This window comes from Heliconius melpomene, chromosome 17, assembly GCF_056956725.1.
Source record: "Heliconius melpomene rosina isolate 202511_hmr_F chromosome 17, ASM5695672v1, whole genome shotgun sequence".
Taxonomy (NCBI): domain Eukaryota; kingdom Metazoa; phylum Arthropoda; class Insecta; order Lepidoptera; family Nymphalidae; genus Heliconius; species Heliconius melpomene.
Window position 1 is genome coordinate 4703664 of NC_140405.1, and position 19282 is coordinate 4722945.

At 33.2% G+C, this 19282-nt stretch overlaps 1 non-coding gene across 1 annotated transcript; it reads left to right on the plus strand.

Moving 5' to 3' along the window:
- Positions 1 to 10819: 10819 nt before the first annotated feature.
- On the plus strand, positions 10820 to 10906 carry TRNAY-GUA (transfer RNA tyrosine (anticodon GUA)). Its single transcript is given in 2 exon segments — positions 10820 to 10856; positions 10871 to 10906. It is a non-coding gene; the product is annotated as a tRNA-Tyr (tRNA).
- The last annotated feature ends 8376 nt before the right edge of the window (positions 10907 to 19282 follow it).

The following is a 19282-nucleotide window of genomic DNA, read 5'->3' on the forward strand; positions in this document are numbered from 1 at the left end:
TTATCTCTATTAATTTCCTGTGCCAACAATTCAATCAATGTTTCTTGACATGAGGGTGCGAAACGTTGAACGTCCTATAAGTGTGCCGTTCCACTTATAATACTATAATGATATTAATATAATACATAAATATCTGAGAATCGAGGCCGTCGTAGTGGAGGGACACAAGGGTCTGACTGTAACGCGACGGATGTGAGTTCGATCGTCACTTGAGGAAATAATCATGTAATATTTTCATTTCTTCATTCTAGTGCCAAGGCAAAAGCCCGGCGTTGACTTCTGCCACTCAACACGCCATGCCTCGAAAAATTCGGCAGAACCGGAACCTGCCTATCCAGCTGAAACATATGTTCAGTTCACGTTAGCTGCGAAGAGCAAAGATATTAAGATACGTAAAGATGATTTTAATCAACTTTTTTTTTAGTTTTACGTTTTATCTCACATGTAGATAGATCGCAATAGTTAACTTTACCAATCATAAACTTCGAAAATAATATTTTTATTGTCCCTTTAAAAATATACAGAACCATCTACTTGCATATTTATTAAGTATTTAATAAGTCTTTATATATTTAATTTGAGATACAGTAGTGGTACTAAAATATTAATCCAGCAGCGAACGCTTCAATATTGCATATAAATCGAATCGTAAAACTCTCCAATATCCTGCACTTATAACACTAAAAAGGGAATACACACTCGACGTCCCATAATCAAATACTCCCAACGTCAGAATCGAGTTGAAATAGAATGTTTTTGCCCTTAAAAATTGCGATCACGTTTCTAATATAGTGAAAACAATATTCTAGTGACCGGGTGATTTCAGCACAGATGCCCGCCCTTTCAATATTATGTAGGTAAAAGTGGCTTTGTCATTACTACTCTTATGAAAAGTAAATCATACAAACTGATAAAATATGACGAATCTATGATTTAATTAGTACCTTTTTTAGCATTTTTCAGTACTTCTGTTCGGAATATAGCAGGATAGATAGAGTGAACTTTCCGCCAAATTTTTGAGGCATTGCGTGTTCAGTCGTGGAATTAAGGCCGTGCTTTGCCATGTTACTAGGAAATAAAAATCTTTGATAATCGAACTCACAACTATCGTGTTTACAGTCAGACGCTATCGTACTACACCAGGATGGACTCTATATTATTTATTATGAACAAAATGGGTAAAATAAAAAAATATATCAAATACGACTAAATCCAATACAAAACAGTGATTTTGTAATCTTTCTAATCTTAACACACGCCGCAGCAATAATTTCAATGTTTGATCGTTTTTCCCGATACCAGAATACCATATATTAAAAATGGCATAATATATCGTTCAATTCCATTTTTTAATGGTGCTAGGGTGTTCAAAAACCGCGCATTGATAAAAAAAAACACCATTAATATATTGAAGCTTATCTAACCCATGTTATTTAATGACGCGTCATTTCGAGGTTATTTGTAACGTTTATGGCGAATATGGATCGTTCGATGCGATTTAGATAGAGGGTTTTATAAGAAACTCGACGCGGTTACAAGAAGTTTGATATATTTTAAAGTATGTTTTTGAAATGTCACAACCCTATTACCTTTACCATTAAAGCTAACTTACTGTTAAATATACTTCTTAAATAAATGTCATGTTAACATAAATGACTAAAATTTATTACAGTATTAGAATGGTAATAAATTAGGTACAAAAATAGCAGTGTTGTTTTTATTCGCGTAATTACAATGAAAATGCAGTATTAAAAAGCACACAAGTCTTAGTAACAAGTAAAGGGAATGCATTAAAAAACGTAGCAGTTTATCAGACGGGCGATTATACCGAACGTTTTCCTGAACGGTCGCCGATTTGCATGAAATATAAAGGTGACCGCACATAGTTCGCCTTGTTTATGGCGGTCACTGTAAGTTCCTTGTTTTGTTTGGACTCCCCTTTCGCATTCCTGTCTTGGTTCCTTTATTGTCTTACTTTCCGCTGGTTCCTGGATAAAGATATATTTATTATATTACAACAAAAGGGATATTTTATGTTAGTGTTTAATGTTATATATGTTTTATATGTTTATATAGTTAATGTGGCTATCATATTATAGTTGTTATCATATCAAATCGGAATAAGCACAATAATAGGTGGTTTGCATCTAACCTCGGAAAACTTTAAGAGATTTTCAGTACTTACCCGTAATAAACGCTCGATATCTTTTTACATACTGTGCTAACCTACTTATATGGTAAATTTCGTTACCCCTAACAAGTTAAAGGTATTAATAAAAGAGAGTATTCTAATATAATAAAACAATACTAATTACATAATCCACGTAAATAAAACTTTAGTGGATCCATAGAGGCTTCTATTATTTGCAAATAAAATACAATAATACTTTTAAAACTTTGCAATAGAAATTATATTTCTTCAAACATAATAGAATTAGAAACGATGCCATAAAATATAATAAGATGAAAAACAAATGTCGATCAGAACTTTTGTTCCTTTCGATTCCAATATGAAAGTGACTCAGACCGCACCATTTTTATGTCTCGCCGCTTTTATTGAATTATGCCGAGTGCTGTCAATTGAGTGTCATACTGTCGACAATCGGCACTCGATCATTCTTCTTTTTCTAATGAAGGGATACGTATTGAATTCCAAAGTGGAATTATTAAAAAACCATTTAGATGTGGGGCAAGCTCCGTGATGGATGGACTCTCCTATCCTATCCATTTCAATTTCAGCGTCCGATGTCTCTTTATAAAGGGTGAGTCCCTGGCGTATGATAATTCGTTTTAAGTCGAGCGTGGTTGGCTTTGTTTCGATTTAAACTGTTCTACACAAACAAAAAATAAATATTTGCGTTAGATATTTGGCGGTGCGTGAATTTTTGGTAATTTTCTTTGTAATATGAAAGAAAGAGTAACGTTTATTAGGCAATAACGTGTTCTACATTACTCTTATATAACGAGGAATGATGAGCAGATAAATCATATCTAGTCGCCGATTTATATCGCAATAAACAGGGAGTTGTGCTCGTAAATAAATAGTATTCAACTCTTTATAGCGCTTTATTTCGGCCATAATATAAATTAATAATGTAAAATACAAATAAAGTTTTATTTTTTTTCTGTTTCACGTTGTATATCGTACATGCCAGGGTAGGCAGAACCTAGTATTAAGACAGTTCATTTCCAATTTCCGCCAGATTCTTGAGACATTTCGTGTTGAGTAGCGGAACTCAACACCGCACTTTGCCTGCTTACCAGCGCGAAAAGTAGAAAAAAAAATCTCAAATGGGAATCGAACCTAAAACAGTCACACACTGACATATGGCCCTGAACAACGACGGCCTTAATAATAAAGTTCTATTTAAATAAATTCAATATTAATATTATTTTTTATGGATGTATTCATATGTATAGTTCGTTGTTTAGCTACGAAGCGTAGATAGTCTACGCCGTAGAATGCTAAAAGCTCGGCCCGTTAACTTAGCCTCACTGTATAAAATAACCATCTGTGGAAACCGCCGCTTATCCCTTAGAAAAACTCTCTTTGTGAGGATAACTCGCTCTTTATCCCCTCTTATGATATGTTTATGTACTTTGAGATTTTATGTGGACGTTCTAACGCCGAGCACGAATTTTATTGGGTTTATAGAATTTTATGGCGTCATATTCCCATGAAGTGGCCGCTATTTTTACTGTTCATTGATTCGGATGTGCCCATTTTTTATGAAAGCGCCAATACTGGAGACTTATACGGCCTTTACTGCTTTATTTGCAGGAGTTTTTAATTAACGAATAGTTATTTACGGTTATACGGTTGTTTCGGTGGAATCACGGCGTAAAACAACGTTTGAAGCTGGCTTTAACAGTTTGACGGCGCACTTAATGTATTTATACCGGGCAGCGGGTAGCGGCATCTGTGGCTAATGATATCGCCGGACTACCTCCCCCTGCAACCCCCTGACCCCCTGCCCTTCCCTCCCCCCTCCCCCCTCAACCCCGTCCAGCCCCCATGACTCGGTCATTAGTTAAACACGCACAGCCGCCCGCATGTCGCAAGTTTATCTTTGGCTAAACTGTAGGTATGTCGAGTCGATTAGCCCTTTGATCAAATAATCCGGCGATAAAATAGGGTTTGTCGAGGAAATTTAATTACATTAAATGTCATTGTTCGGGTGCTCTGGCGGTGAGATGGTACCGTTAATACGTAACTATAATGGCTGGTGGGGATGAGTGTGTGTATGGTGGTTGGAAGAGTTCAATTCGATTATTGGTTGTCACTGACAGTGCTGGTTTGGAATATTGTGGTGATAACTTTATAAAACTTGTTTTTTAAAAAAATCACTAAAATCTTAGATCGTGCATTAAAAGCATCTAAATCCTTATATCTATATATACTTACTTTCCCCATTTTACAAATAAAATTTCGAATCCCTAACTTTTTCATTTTTAACATATTTTAGCTAGCCATACTAAGAACAAAGAAAAAAATATCCATTTTTTTACAGCTTGATCACCATAGCCTCTGTGAAGTTTAGGTTCAAGTAATATATGCGTTTTACTTTTTTTTTAGCTTCACGATGCATGTCGCATATAGCAGGGTAAGCAGAGGGAACCCAGTACTATGACACTCCGTTCAAATTCATTTGAATTTTAGAGGTATCACGTGTCACGTGTCACTTTAACTTAACTCCGCGCTTTGATTCATTACCAGGAAATAAAAATATTTCATTTTCTCGAGTTCCAATTGAACTCATAAACAATTACGTTTACAGTTCGCTTGTGTCCACGACTCGCCTCTAATTTTACTTAGACAATAATATCGTCTAGTAATTTATAAATAACATAATTCAAATTCAAATTCAAAATATTCTTTATTCAAATAGGCAATTATTATAAGCACTTTTGAATCGTCGAATGAACATATGAACAAAAAGCTACCACCGGTTCGGAAGGCAGTTCTGCTGAGAAGAGCCGGCAAGAAACTCAACAGTTACTCTTTTCAAAATCAATGGTACAATCTATTACATTTGCTGGCAGCTATCCTGCATTACATTCAATAGACATTAATTCCATACATGCTTATCCTCTAAATATTCTTGAACAGTGTAATAAGCTTTACTTGTTAGAATTTTTTTACAGATATTTTAAATTTTGGTAGTGGCAAACTAAGAATACACTGCGGAATTTTATTATATACACGTATGCTTAGGCATAATATAACGAAATTTAAAAATCCCAAAAGTTTAAACCCGCTAATATTTCACAATACAATGTTTGTAAAACAAAATATCTTAAGCGTTTTGACGGTCATCAATTGTCAAAACGAGGATATAAATTAGAGCCCCCAGCAGCCCCGGGGCCGGAGCCCGGCCGAGATTAATGTAGGTATTAATCGAGTGACCGCCGCAGATTGCCGGGGCCCGTGCATCTTGAAATTACAGTTACTCATGCGTTATGTTAAACAAACATCTATTTCTAATGTTAATTAACTGTAGAGTATTAAATTTTTGTATATATTTTGTAATATCATGAAACCATTAACTAAATATATTATTGGGTGAATTATAATTTGAACCCGTCGTTCATTTCTTCGCTCTGGTAACAAGGTAAAAAGCGCGGCGTTGTACTCCGCCACTGAACACGCAATGCTTTGAAAATTCCGCAAAAGCTGTAAAAAAAAATAATATAGCTAATTTGTTTTTAATATTCTAACATTTTTAAAATTTTACATTTTATATTTTTCGTGTGTAATGAGAGTAATGAGTGGCTACTGTTGGCGAAAGACATTTCATGCGTAAACGGCGACCGTGACTTGACTACTGCGAATTTAAACATTTCTATTTAGAATATAAAAACAAAAATTATAAATAAGGCTTCTGGGAATAAGGATGTGGATAAATAAAATTATTATGCAAATAAAAGCTTGAAATTTAGTCAAAAACAAAATCTTACTTAACAAATATTTATTAAATCAATGTAAAGAAAGAATCCATAAATAAAATGTTAAAGTTTGGTATAAACATCTCTTTGGCCCATTAACGATTATATTACAGCTGTTCATAGATTCTAATCCCACCTTAGAGCTGTATCCCGCTCATAGAAGAATAGGCAGAGGGAACACGTAAGCGACCGTTCCCCACTATTCGTTGAAATACTATTTTTTGTTACTACAGTATTTCAAATAATATACTTTGGATACCAAAGCACCTAAATCAAAAGTTAATTGCTAAAAATTATTAGAAATAAATATTAAAAACTAAAACTCTGGCGAGTGTCCGCGGCGGTTAAGGCAAGGCATGCGTGAACAGTGCTGGTGACGTGACTCCGAATATTAATTCTGGTCTGCATCTAAACTTCATTCGCAGACTAGATTGCGCACGAATATTATTTGTGTGATTGACATGTGATTACCAATTTATGTAAAATTTATGCCTAATAAGTAAATATGTATAATTATATGAAAGTTATGAAAACATATACTATAATCATTGTAGACATGTACTGTAAGAGCGACAGGTTGTGAGTTCGATTCCCACTCGAGAAAATGGAATATGTAATATTTTAATTTTTTCGCTCTGGTGTCGAGGCAAAGCGTGGTGTCGAGTTTCGCCACAGAACAAGCAATTCATTCAAAATTGGGATTGCTGAAATAGGGAACTGAGTTTCCTAGCAGTGGGTTTTCTCTGCCTACCCTGCTGTGTGCGGGATGCGGCGTGAATCTAAAAAGTTATTAAATAATTTCTTGTTTTAATTATCGTAATTTAAGTCCCATAGATATCATATAATTTTGTAATTAATTATTATACATTCGACCTTCTAATTAAACAGAAAATATTAATTATAAACTCTCAATTAAAATAAATTAAACTACTCATATATACAGTATTATCAACAAAATTATAAATTCGACGTTGACACGGGGTCTTCTAACAAAACTAACATAATATGGAATAAATTTTCAACTTAATTTAACTATACAAGCACAAAGGGCGAAACGAAAGGGACCGATAAAATTTCACTATTGAAGCGGAAACTAATGATAAGGAAGTTTGCACATAAAATTATTTATTCTGTGTCACAGAATATAGGTATTTTTATAGTCCTTTAAAAATATAATTTAGGAATTTAAAAAAGTCTGCTCCATGTTGTATCTCGCACACAGCAATGTAGGCAGAAGGAACTTAGTGTTAAGACACTCCGTTCCCTATTTTCCGCCGAATTCTGGAGGCACTGCGTGTTGAGTGGTGGAACTCAACGCCGCACTTTGCCTCGACACCAGAGCGTAGAAATGGAAATATAAATTTAAATAAATATTTTACTTCCTGGATTGGGGATCAAATCCACCACCAGTCGCGTTGACAGACAGTCACACATTTGCGCCCCTGCGCCACGACTTGCCTCATTTTAGTAATTATATCTATCTATATATATAAAATCGAAAGGTCACTCACTCATCACGAAATCTCAGAAACTACAAGTGCAAGGAATCTCAAATTTTGCATAGGAGTTACTTATAGGACGTAGGTGCTCGCTAAGACGGGAATTTGCAATATTCGACTTCTAAGGGGTTGTTTTTGGGGTCGAAAGTTTGTATGAAACTTCGTTACTACAAATGCTAGGAGTCTCAAATTTTGCATAGACGTCACTAGGACGTAGTCATGGAGACAGAACATAGTTCACGCGGGTGTAACCGCGAGCGGGCCGCTAGTATATCATAATTTCCACGATTATATTTGTATAAATAGTTTTTTTACATAGAAAAATATACATTTAATGTTTAAAAATAGCTAGTTTGCAACAGAACGGGCCTAAGCGATTTCGCGCTCGACTGTTCTGTAGCACCTGCCGCGTGCGCCTACACCGCGCTGCCGCTTCAGTAATTCACACAGACAAACGCTTCAGCCAACGAAACTAGAAGTTTTTAAAATTGAAAAGTGGTCGGCTTATATTTTTTTAACTTCACGCTGTGTGTGTGTGGGGTACACATGGCACGGTAGGCAGAGGGAACCCGGGAACCTAGTATTGAGATTAACCAACTTCTAAATATAAAATTGATGGTTTAATCCTCGCAAAAATGAATTATTTTTATTTCTACGCTCTGGTAGCCGAAGGGCGGTATTGAGTTTGACCACTCAACTCGCAGTTTCTCGAAGCCAATCGAAGAGACAACAGAATGTCTTAATATTAAGTTCTCTCGACCTACCTTACTTTAATTTTTGCCAGTTGTCAGTCGTGGCACAGGGGTTGGTACCCCTGTATGACTGTAAACGTTACAGGTTGAGGGTTTGATTCCCTCTCGAGGAAATGAAATATATTTTAATATCGTAACTTATTGCGCCCTGGCGCTGATGCAAAACGCGGCATTAAGTTCCGCCACTTAACAAACACTGCCTCCAGAATTTATCGAAAAACGGGAACAAAGTGTCGCAACACTAGGTTTCCCTGCCATATGAAGAACAGAACATCATATTGGATACAAATACTAAATCTAAATTTCAATACTAAATCTAGCTTCACTAAAATGAAATCCGTCTCATAATTAATGAAACATGTCATATCAATATCAATGACCGTTGATATCAGAGGCTTCAGTCAAAGTTCACGATAATTTAATCGGCGTCAAATACAGTCAGCCGTTTGTGCATACGATAGCGTGCATTAAAACCGCAGTTCGGTATGACCAATTACAATGTAACCGACGCAAAATGATTTTAATTATTATTTTACCTGTGAAATACTCGTATATTCGCTTATTCCTTACTTCATATATTTGAATTTAAAATTGTATTTAATAATTCACTTATCGATGTTTATTAATAAATTTATTGGATAAATATCATTATTGCATGTCGGTAACGGTCGTTCATTAATTTAGACATCATCAGAAATTAATTTAGGCAACGTTTATCAGTACATATATGTAAATATATTTGAAGTGTCTGACTTTCTGTGATTTTAAAATAACTATAAAAATTTTTGCTTAATTTATTTAAACACATTCATATCAATACAAAATAAAAAAATATATTAGTTCATTACACAAATGTGACGTTTCATACAAAATCCAATTTTCCTGGCATGAGGAAATACAGAAAGTACTTTTGCCAATATTAAATAAAATATAACATTGCAAAAATAGTTTTATTTATAGCTAGTTGATCCCAGCACGCGCGCCGAATACTAAAATTACTTAGTTTAGTTCCGCCGTTCATTTTCATTCAACAATAACAAAGGCGGGGGAAGTAATTAATAAGGCTAATATGATTAGGAGTTGCGCTTCTAACTTCGTAGTTGTCTTACCAAATACTTGGTAGACTCCTAAATGAGCACCTCGATAGAAGCATTTTAGTATACTGACTTTGGATTTGTATTAAATCTGACTGGATTTAACATTTCTTAATTAATTTTATCTGTTATGTTTTAATAAATCGTCTGCTTAAGTGGTTCTTGGGAAAAAAATAGTTTTTTGTTATTTAAAAAATATATATTAGTGTTTTTCCCCAAATTAATATACTTGTTTTGACTTATATTCCTAAGAATATGACGACAATTTTTACTTTGTTATATTTTTTATTTCTTTGACAAAAATATGACATTTTTCAATATTTTGTATCTGTTTTCTGTAATATTTACACAGCCTATTAATTTGATTGCCCTAATTCTAACAGTAAAACTCAAATAAAATGGTGTTAGTTGATTAATTCATAGATTAATATCGGATACCACGAGATCAAAAATTTCGAGTCCAGCAAATACCGAAATTGAATATAGGCTGCTAATCTTTCATTTACAATTTGTCTTTTCTATTCTTTTATTGTCTGTATATACACGTATATACATATTTTATAGAATAATATATCTTTCGTGCAAGGGATGATCAGCTAAGCAAACTATATTTCACGAATAGCAGGAGTTCCGGAATTAAGCTACAATTAAACGGTCGTAAATTCAAAGTTTGGGTCGGGTCACTTCAGGGAGCTCGTGGGAGCTCGGTGGCAATTTATCAATTATTTACGCCACTCGGGCCGGCTGCCGTCACCTGACGCGACTGATTCGGGGATCTGTTTATTGATAGACGTAGTGTTGTTCTTAGCCTTTACCACAGATAAAAAATAGATTCTATATAGATTATAATATACATATATATACTACATAGATTATAAATTTATGATATACATTCATTTTGTTGCATTCATTTTGTTTTTATAATTACATAGTTAAGCTTCTGATCATTTGTGGACGAAATTTATTTAATAATACTTGTTACATGGAAAAATCTATAGAAATGCTATAGAAATTCGGTCAAATATTAAATTATATTCAGGCTTACAATTACCTACAAGAAGCTTAAAATAATTTTTAAAAATATATTAAAAAATCCAAAATGGCTATTAATAAAGTACATATATATAAAACAAGTAAATACTTTATGTACACTTAGTAAAATAACAAAAGCTAGAGGACAAAACTTATTGCCACTACAATCAGTCACTTAAGCAACGCGCACACCAGTAACTTGTGGTCGACCCATCGATCTTAGTCGACGACAGTTTGCATGGCCCTAAATATTCTAGCGCCTAGTTACATTATATATTGTATGTATATTTAGAAATTGTATATATTTTAGGACGTCCTGGCTAAGATATATAGAAAAAAAATAACTCTTAGTGATTCTCTTTGTTGATTAAGAACTAATAACAACAACAAACGTCATCGTCGTCGAAATCGTCTTGATAATAATCGCACCTTTCACTTTGCTTACGAAATTAAACGATATACAGATGTGATACGTAAAATTACATTTCAACGTGTGCCTTCGATAGCTCAGTTGGTAGAGCGGTGGACTGTAGCCGGTGTGATTGTCATCCATAGGTCGCTGGTTCAAATCCGGCTCGAAGGAATATTATTTTTGTTTGTTGCCAAAATTGCACTTAATAGTTTATTAGCTTTATCACCTTATATGAATGACATATATGACTCAAAAATTACTTTTGAGTTTCTCAGTCATTCATTCAGTCAGTAAAAACCATATTATTTAATGCAATTTATAAGTACTATTTTCTGTTTCTATTCATACAAGATTGCATCGATTAACTAGATAATAAATTATAGAAATGGATAAATAATCCATATTTTTCTATAATTTCCTTCCTTTTCATAATATTTCTTTTTGTAAATAGGTAAATATCATTACAAATCTTAAAATAATTACAATTGCAAATTAACAATTGCTAAGTCTTTATTAATATAATTTATTAAAATATATACGTGCCATTATTAACAGTTAAGAAGTTTTGATCTGTAAGCGACATGCCGTCATCTGCTAAACGCTATCTCTTATACGAAGCGCTAAAACAACGCGAGTCGAACCTCACGTAAGCCTTTTGTTCTATAATTCCAGAGGAGAAGTAGTGTACGTACAGAGTAGGTCTTGTTAAAAATATTTCTATTTTTAGAGTTTTGTTATCTATATATATAAAAGGACTTGTCCTCACTGACTGAGGTAAGACGCACGCACAGCCGTAACCGCTGTGCGTAGAAAAGTGAAATTTGGACAGATGTTTACTTTCGTAATCTGGACATCCACTAAGAGAGATCATTGAACACACGTTTCGTGGTTTATTAGAATTCACTCCTAAATAAGCAAGCGAAGCTGCGCGCGTCCGCTAGTATTGAAATATTAATAAAAATCAAATCTATATTTTTATTCAATTAACATACACCTAAGTGAATGAAAACAAAATTTGTCTAAAACATTTTATTTTCATACATTTACATTTTCTGTGTTCTGTATTACTGATAGCAGTAGATAGTAAAAAGGTTTCGGTATTAGAGTATTCATAAAAACTGTTTCTTTTGTTCGCTGTCTTGTTGTTTTACTTACAATAAAGTTAAATTATGAAAAAAGCGTAATTTCAATTAAAATATGAATATCGTTTTTTTGTAATAATTGCCTCTACTAATTATCTGTCGTAAAAATATAAATTATTTATAATTGCTAATAAAATGTACGTTCATTCAAAGATCCCTGTACTGTCTTGACGCCATCACTCACTCTCTTGTGTTTGTAAGAGGTGGAGTGAGTGAAAATTGTAACAATACGGGATTAACAGTTGACGCCTTTATAAATATTCATTTGAAGAGTAAATTCGAGGGCCGTTTCGGGAGTTTCGTTTTGTTTGGGCGACAGATGTGTTGACTTCAGTTCTGATATGATTTAATTGCGTACAAACTTTATCATTTTCAGATTTATTTTCAAATTGTATACAGAATGTTACAAATAAATAACTTTTGGTGCAGCTGCCTCGTTTTTGGCTAACATTCCATTAAAAAATATATTAATATAATACCTATTTTTTTGAGCTTTATGTTGTATCCCGCAGAGTAGGCAGTGGAAGACTAGAGTTAAGACACTCCACTCCCCACTCACCGCCGAATTCTGAAACACCAGAGCGAATATATGAAAATATTAAATATTATTGATCGAGTGGGAATCGAATCCACAGCCTGTTGCGTTTATAGTTCTGAAATGTGTACATATCATCTGTATATAGTTATGTACAAAGCTAACACTATTTATAGTGAGGTACCCGAACGCGTTATCGCGGTATCTTCACGCTCAGCCGAGTGGAAGCCTTCTGCTTCATCACACACCGGCTACGCACTTCAACTACTGACTTTTTTTTAAATATTTTTTCAGACTGTCTGAAACGTAATATACGTTTATTTTGAACATGAAAAGCATAAGAAATTACTCAACAAAAAAAGCATCTTTTTAAAATTTAGATATTAAGTTTTTTTAAAGTATTCAGTTCATAAGAAAAATAAGATTTTATTTTATAAATCAATAAATTAATTTCCCCATTGATGCCAAGATAAAAGAGTTTACTGCATAGTTAAGGGTTTGATAGCTGGTGATAAAACAGAGTTAAAATGACAATATTTAATGCTATTTTTAGTACATTTTTCTGTTTATTTTCATACAGTATTATAATGATTAATAAATAAAAAAATATCTACATTCATAACTATGCCACTTTAATTTTAACCCTTCATGATTTCCATTAATTGATGACACGTAAAACGGTCCAATGTATTGTTTACAAATAATTAATTGTCGAATACAACTGCGCCTGTTGATATTGGCATAATAAATGTTATACCATATCGACATAAATAAATACATCCCAAACTTGTTTTAAAATAATATTTTGACAAAGAAACTTGATTTCTATTGTGATAGTGACAAAGTTAAAAATGTGATAAAGACTATACAATCATTGGACAGTTCTGTGGTGTCGTATACGGAGAATTTAAAAGGATATTAATTTTATTCATTGGGAAATAGAGAATATATTGGCTTGGATTAGTTTAACGAGCCTACAGATTTACGTAGAGCTTAAGTTTGCTAAATTTCATTCGAAAATAGTTCTTCTGTCTGTGTTATAAAGTCCAATTTATCTAAAACCAATGTGGTTGTGTTGGTAATAATAGTTAGTGTGGCATACAGGGTGTTCCAGGGTGGTATCGCAGTGCAACGCGTGCCCGTGAATAATACGTCTCTAACGGGCGATTAACGTCCAACGTCAGTCGAACCGTTTTTACGCTAGCAGTTACTGTGCTACAGTAAGCTATACTAACCAATCAAAAGTCAAAAATATCTAAAATTCCCATGCATTCAAGTAAATTCTATCCAAATTTAAGTCACAAGTCTTTAGAAACTTATAACATAATTTAAGATCATAAAAGTTACCTTTTAAACTTATAATTATTTATTCATAGAAATATTAACATTTTAAGTTTTAGTGTCAAGTCACTCCACTCCCCACTTTCTGTCTACTTCTGGAGGCATAGCGCGTACTCAACTGAGTATCGGAACTTAACGCCACTATATTTATATTTAACATCATATCTAACACACTAGTCAGTTTTATGTACTTATATATATATTATTTAATTGAGATACTCAATTCATAGTCGGTAACCAGTTAGCCATTAGCCAGGGATTAAAGTAGATGCCAAACGGTAAATCAATGAAGCCTGTCTAGTCAGGTTAATCAAATGTATCCACTGGGGTTTAGGCTATGCACTACGTACAGATACAGACAGAGTAATAAATATATGAAAATCCTATATAAGTAATGTAGTAATAAATTTGGAAGAATCTGTAAATTAAATGGTTATATTTTGTTTGTTTTACAGAAAGGTTTGTTTAATATTATTTGAATTTTTTTTGTTCAAGAACCAGTGATGGCTCAGGGACACTGTAAAGTGATAGGTGTTGGTTCAATTCCCACCCAAGGTAATGAAATATTTAATATTTTCATTTCATTGATCGGATAACGAGCGGAGAAGAATCGCGGCGTTGAGTTCCGCAATTCAACGCAACGAGTTCAGAATTTTGCGTAAAGTTGGAAATGCAAGTGTTTTACTGGGAACAGAGTCTTAACGCTAGGTTCCAAGTGCATCCTTGCCTACCCCCCACATGCGGCATACATGGAGAAGCTAAAAAAAGAAACATTCAGTCCAAATACATAACACAAATTTGTTATTATTTGCTCACAGAATCCAAGAAATTTAATATAATATTATAGAAATTTTAACAGAGAGAGATTAGAACTCGTGACATCTGGGATTAAAAAAACTAAATCAATTACAACATTTTACATTTAATACAGAATATAATTATGATATATTATAAATTTAAAATATTATATATCTTTAATTAAAACTTAAGTAACAATATTTCACATAGCCACACTTTCTATAGCTTATAATCTATTTGAGGGTAGAACAAAATGATTTTTGCGTACTGTCTTAATTTAATACTAACCTACACTTCAATATCAAGTAAATATTAACATAATATATACAAATAGACTCACATTCTGTACTCGGCAGTCCCGAGCACTCCTCATATAGGCGCATTCTTGGAATACTAGCGCTCTACCTATCTGGATATTGTTTATTCAGTGAAATAAGCTTAATATTACTTTGATTGATTCGAGTCTACATGCCGAAATTAAAGCAGTAATCAAGTAAAATGTATTTATATTATAAAGAGAGTTAAAATATATGTATATAGTAGTATTAACTACGTACAGTAAAAAACAAGTGTCTGTATGTTACGAAAAAAGTAATTCTTCACATATATTCACAAAAACTTAGAAAACATTTATTTATATATTTATTTATATAGGTTAATATACGACGATAAGTATAAAAATGTGAAGCATTTGATTATTTTTAATTATTATTTTTTTTACTTCACACTGTATCCCGCACATAAGAGGGAAGCACGGTAACTAGGAACCTAGTGTTAAAACTCCCCGTTCCCATTAAGACACTTCTGTACCCCACTTTCCACTGAGTTCTGGAGGCATAGCGTATTGTGGCGGAACTCAACGCTGCATGCCTCGACACCAGAGTGAAGAAATGTAAATGAAATTTATAATTTAAATAAAAAAAAATACAAAACGAAATGATTTTTTAAATAAATATTTTGATCACGTGAACCTTCCTAATAGATCATCTAGTTTATCATTCCCTCACAATTGCCTCATAAAATCGCATTTGACGACAGTGAAAAATGGCAGTCATCATTCCATCACCATTTTTATGGGCACAATTTCTTTCGAATAAAAATAAAAATCGCGCTGTCTTTATAAAAACATCTCTTCAATTGTCATTCATGGGGGCGGCGTGCGTATTTGTCACCCGCCATGTCGGCCGCGGATCGCGTCCCAAATATAAAAATGCAATTTTAAACAAAAACTCGTTGGATTTCGATATCGAACCCTCATAATAAAAGAATGCTTTGTTAGACACGCATGTATGGTTTGGCTAAGCTATTGGATTTTTATATTATATTGGTTTCTTTATTCTTACCTACATATGACTTTTGTAGATATGTTTCTTCGTTTCTGCTTTGGTCCAAACTAAGCTGTCAATTATTATTATACTTATTAATAATAATTAAATAAAAAATATTTGTTGCTGTCATTATTCTCAATAGTACTTGCTATTTTCATATAAAGAAATTAATATAGGTATACTGAATATGTCGTTTATGGCTTTAATTATCTTTAAATTGTCGATATTCATAAAGTTAAAAATACTATAAACTCATTTTAAAAATATAAGTAGAGCAACAATAAGTAAAAAAATAAAAATAAATAAGTATACGTTTTTCATAACAAAATACATAAACAAAAATACTGTAAAACATTATTTAAACAAACTATAATATGATTAGAAACATAAACAATATAAATAGGCAATACAATCGTCAATAAATTCCACAACCAGAATCAAACCTATACCCAAAGGGAGCTGAATACATGAATTTGGTATTCACTGCGTCGTCAAGAAGACATCAGTGGCGAAATATTATAATAGCATAATGGTGTCAGGTGGTGTTGTTCTATGGGGATGCCGCCTATATCATCTGAGGCTAGAGTTGTTAACATTTTTTAGTCAATGTCGATAAATGTCAATTTAATTAAAGGCATTGTATTTTTTCTTAACTTATTTAAAGTTTTCGTATTAGTAATTAGTAAAACTAATAAGGAAAATAATAGGGGACATTTCCATTTACAATCACATCTGTTTTTTTAATATAAACCTTTTAAAAAAATATGTTGCACAAAATAATTAATTTTCATTTTTATGGAAATAATCGTAAATATAGGGCTTCAAATTAAATAATTTTGATTACATGTTAAAATAATTATACTATTTGTATTACTTTTGTACTGTATTTATTATTATTTATTAATTTCCCATAATAGAGATAATCTTAGCTAAATCAAATCCATAAACAAAAAGTTATTAAAAGTAATAAAATACTTTAAAAAATATATTATCGATGAAATCGCCCATCCCTCGTACCGACACCTTCAGTACAAGCACAACGCTGATACGCAGTACCTATTCCAAGCGAGGCTTACGCTCGTGATATGAAAGCGAAGCGAAGCGACATCACTAACCCGCCTACAAAACACCATGCAACTTCGACATCTCCAATTTTATTGTTTGCAGGATTGTCGCGTGCTTAGTTTTATAGCACTCTCGGTGTTTAGATATAACCGCGTCGCGCCAAATATCCAGGAATATTCATGTATGAAAATCAACGCGACGAATTGCCCGTATTCGTTTTTATTGCTGTTCCCATATAACTACGGAACTATTGTGCTTTACGATCGCAAAACAAACAGGAAACTACCCACCACTTTATATACAGCTCTGACCCATTGTTTACTTTAATAATGGTGATTATCCAAAATGTAAATTCCACATGGAAATGGCAATTAAGGATGAAAAATGATGGTTATAATTAAAAAGGCCTGACATGTTCTTATGACTGTTCCGCTCAGACTTTGATTAATATAGGTTATGACAGTTCTTTGTCGTGTAAACAGACGCGTATGTATCTATTTTTGTAGTTAAGGTATTCAAATTCTCTTCGTTTTTTTTTTAATTTTACACAAATAAAAAAATTTTAGTCTTAGTGTAGGAGTACAAGCGTGTGACTATAAACGCGACAGATTGTGTATTCGATTCGAGGAAATTAAATTTTAATAATATTTTATTTATAATTTTTCGATAAGAAAATGAGGCCTTTTCCTCTAAATAATAGTACTGAAATCTATTTATACCTAGGTAATAAAATAATAAGTACAAAAATAATATAAATAAATAGATATCTATTCACATTTATATAACAACCGACTAACTAACGCTAACATAATGAACGTCCACAACAATATTCTTAATCCATATCAGTCAAGTTTAAATCGCAGTAAACGAAAATGTCAACCAGTAATCTACGTAATTAAGTGAATGTCAGGGTGGGTTTACTGGTGGCGCGGCGGGTGTGTTCGTATACTAGAAGGTTAACGATAACCCGCTTATAATTGTACACTTGTTTTAAATTGGAGCTTTTACTGCACTTTGCACACTATAGCTTTGGTATCTAAATTACTTGAAATATATGTTAAATTATTATTTATTTTTTTCAGATTCACGCCGTATTTCAGGTATAGCAGGGTAGGCAGAGGGAGCCTAGTGTTATGAAACTCCGTTCTTCACTTTTCACTTCGCTTTTCTAGAGTTTCGCGTGTTGAGTACGCCACAACAGACCATGATCCATCATGTTAAATTAATTTATAGTTTTATTAGTTTAGTAACATTTTTTTATTAAAAATATAAGTTAGAGGAAGTAGGAGTCGTGGCAAAGGGGCACAAGTGTGTGACTAAAAATGCGACTGATTGTAAGTTCGAAATATTTATTTAATTTTATATTTTCATTTCTTCGCTCTGGTGTCAAGGCAAAGGGCGGCGTTGAGTTTCGCTACTCAACACGTCATGCCTCCAGATTGCTGTAAATAACATACTTATCAATGGACAACGCAGTGTCTTAAAACTAGGTTCCTCCTGCCTACCCTGGTGTGTGCGAAGCAGCATGAACCAGATTTAATATTAAATCTAAGTTATAAATTCACAACAATCATAGAAGTGCCATACATATAAATGAATACAAACGTAATCAAGAAATCTTATTCCACGGTGACGTTCTTAGAACAAAACTAAATCTTAATTTATGCACTCTTCAGAATACTGTATTAAATGACTATATTTAACAATGTAGACACCCTAGAGAATCAGTATTCGCGAGCTAACTCTAGCGAACTCTCTCTAAATGAATTACTTCCCGCTGAGGTGGCGCCGCTATTGACGGGGTAAACTTCGCTAAATAGTTTGGTTCCCACTGCTATTATTGTATGAAAGTGTCGCACAACTTACATACGAGTACAGACAATGCCTGACGTACCATTTAGTATGTTGCTTTTGATAAGGAGAATGTCTGATCGAAAGTGACGTTGAAATACTGATAACATGTCAAATATGTTTAGTAAATTTAAATGTTATGTGGTAAATATTATTAATTAGTTAATATAATTCAGGTCGTCGTTGTGCGAAGACACAAGGCTGTAACTGTAACGCGACGGTTATGCGTTCGATTCCCATTCGAGGAAAAGAATTGTTATTTATTAATATTTTCATTTCTTCGCTCTGGCGTTGAGTTTAGCCACTCAACATGCAATGCCTCCAAAAATTCAAAATTTCTCCAAGGAATTGGGGAACGGAGTTTCTTAGCACTATGCTTTAACCTCTGCTTTCCTGCTGTATACGGGATAGAACGTGAAGCTTAAAAAGATATATATTAATCAATTAAACTTATAAATAATTACAATAACTTAGTATAAAAAAAGAA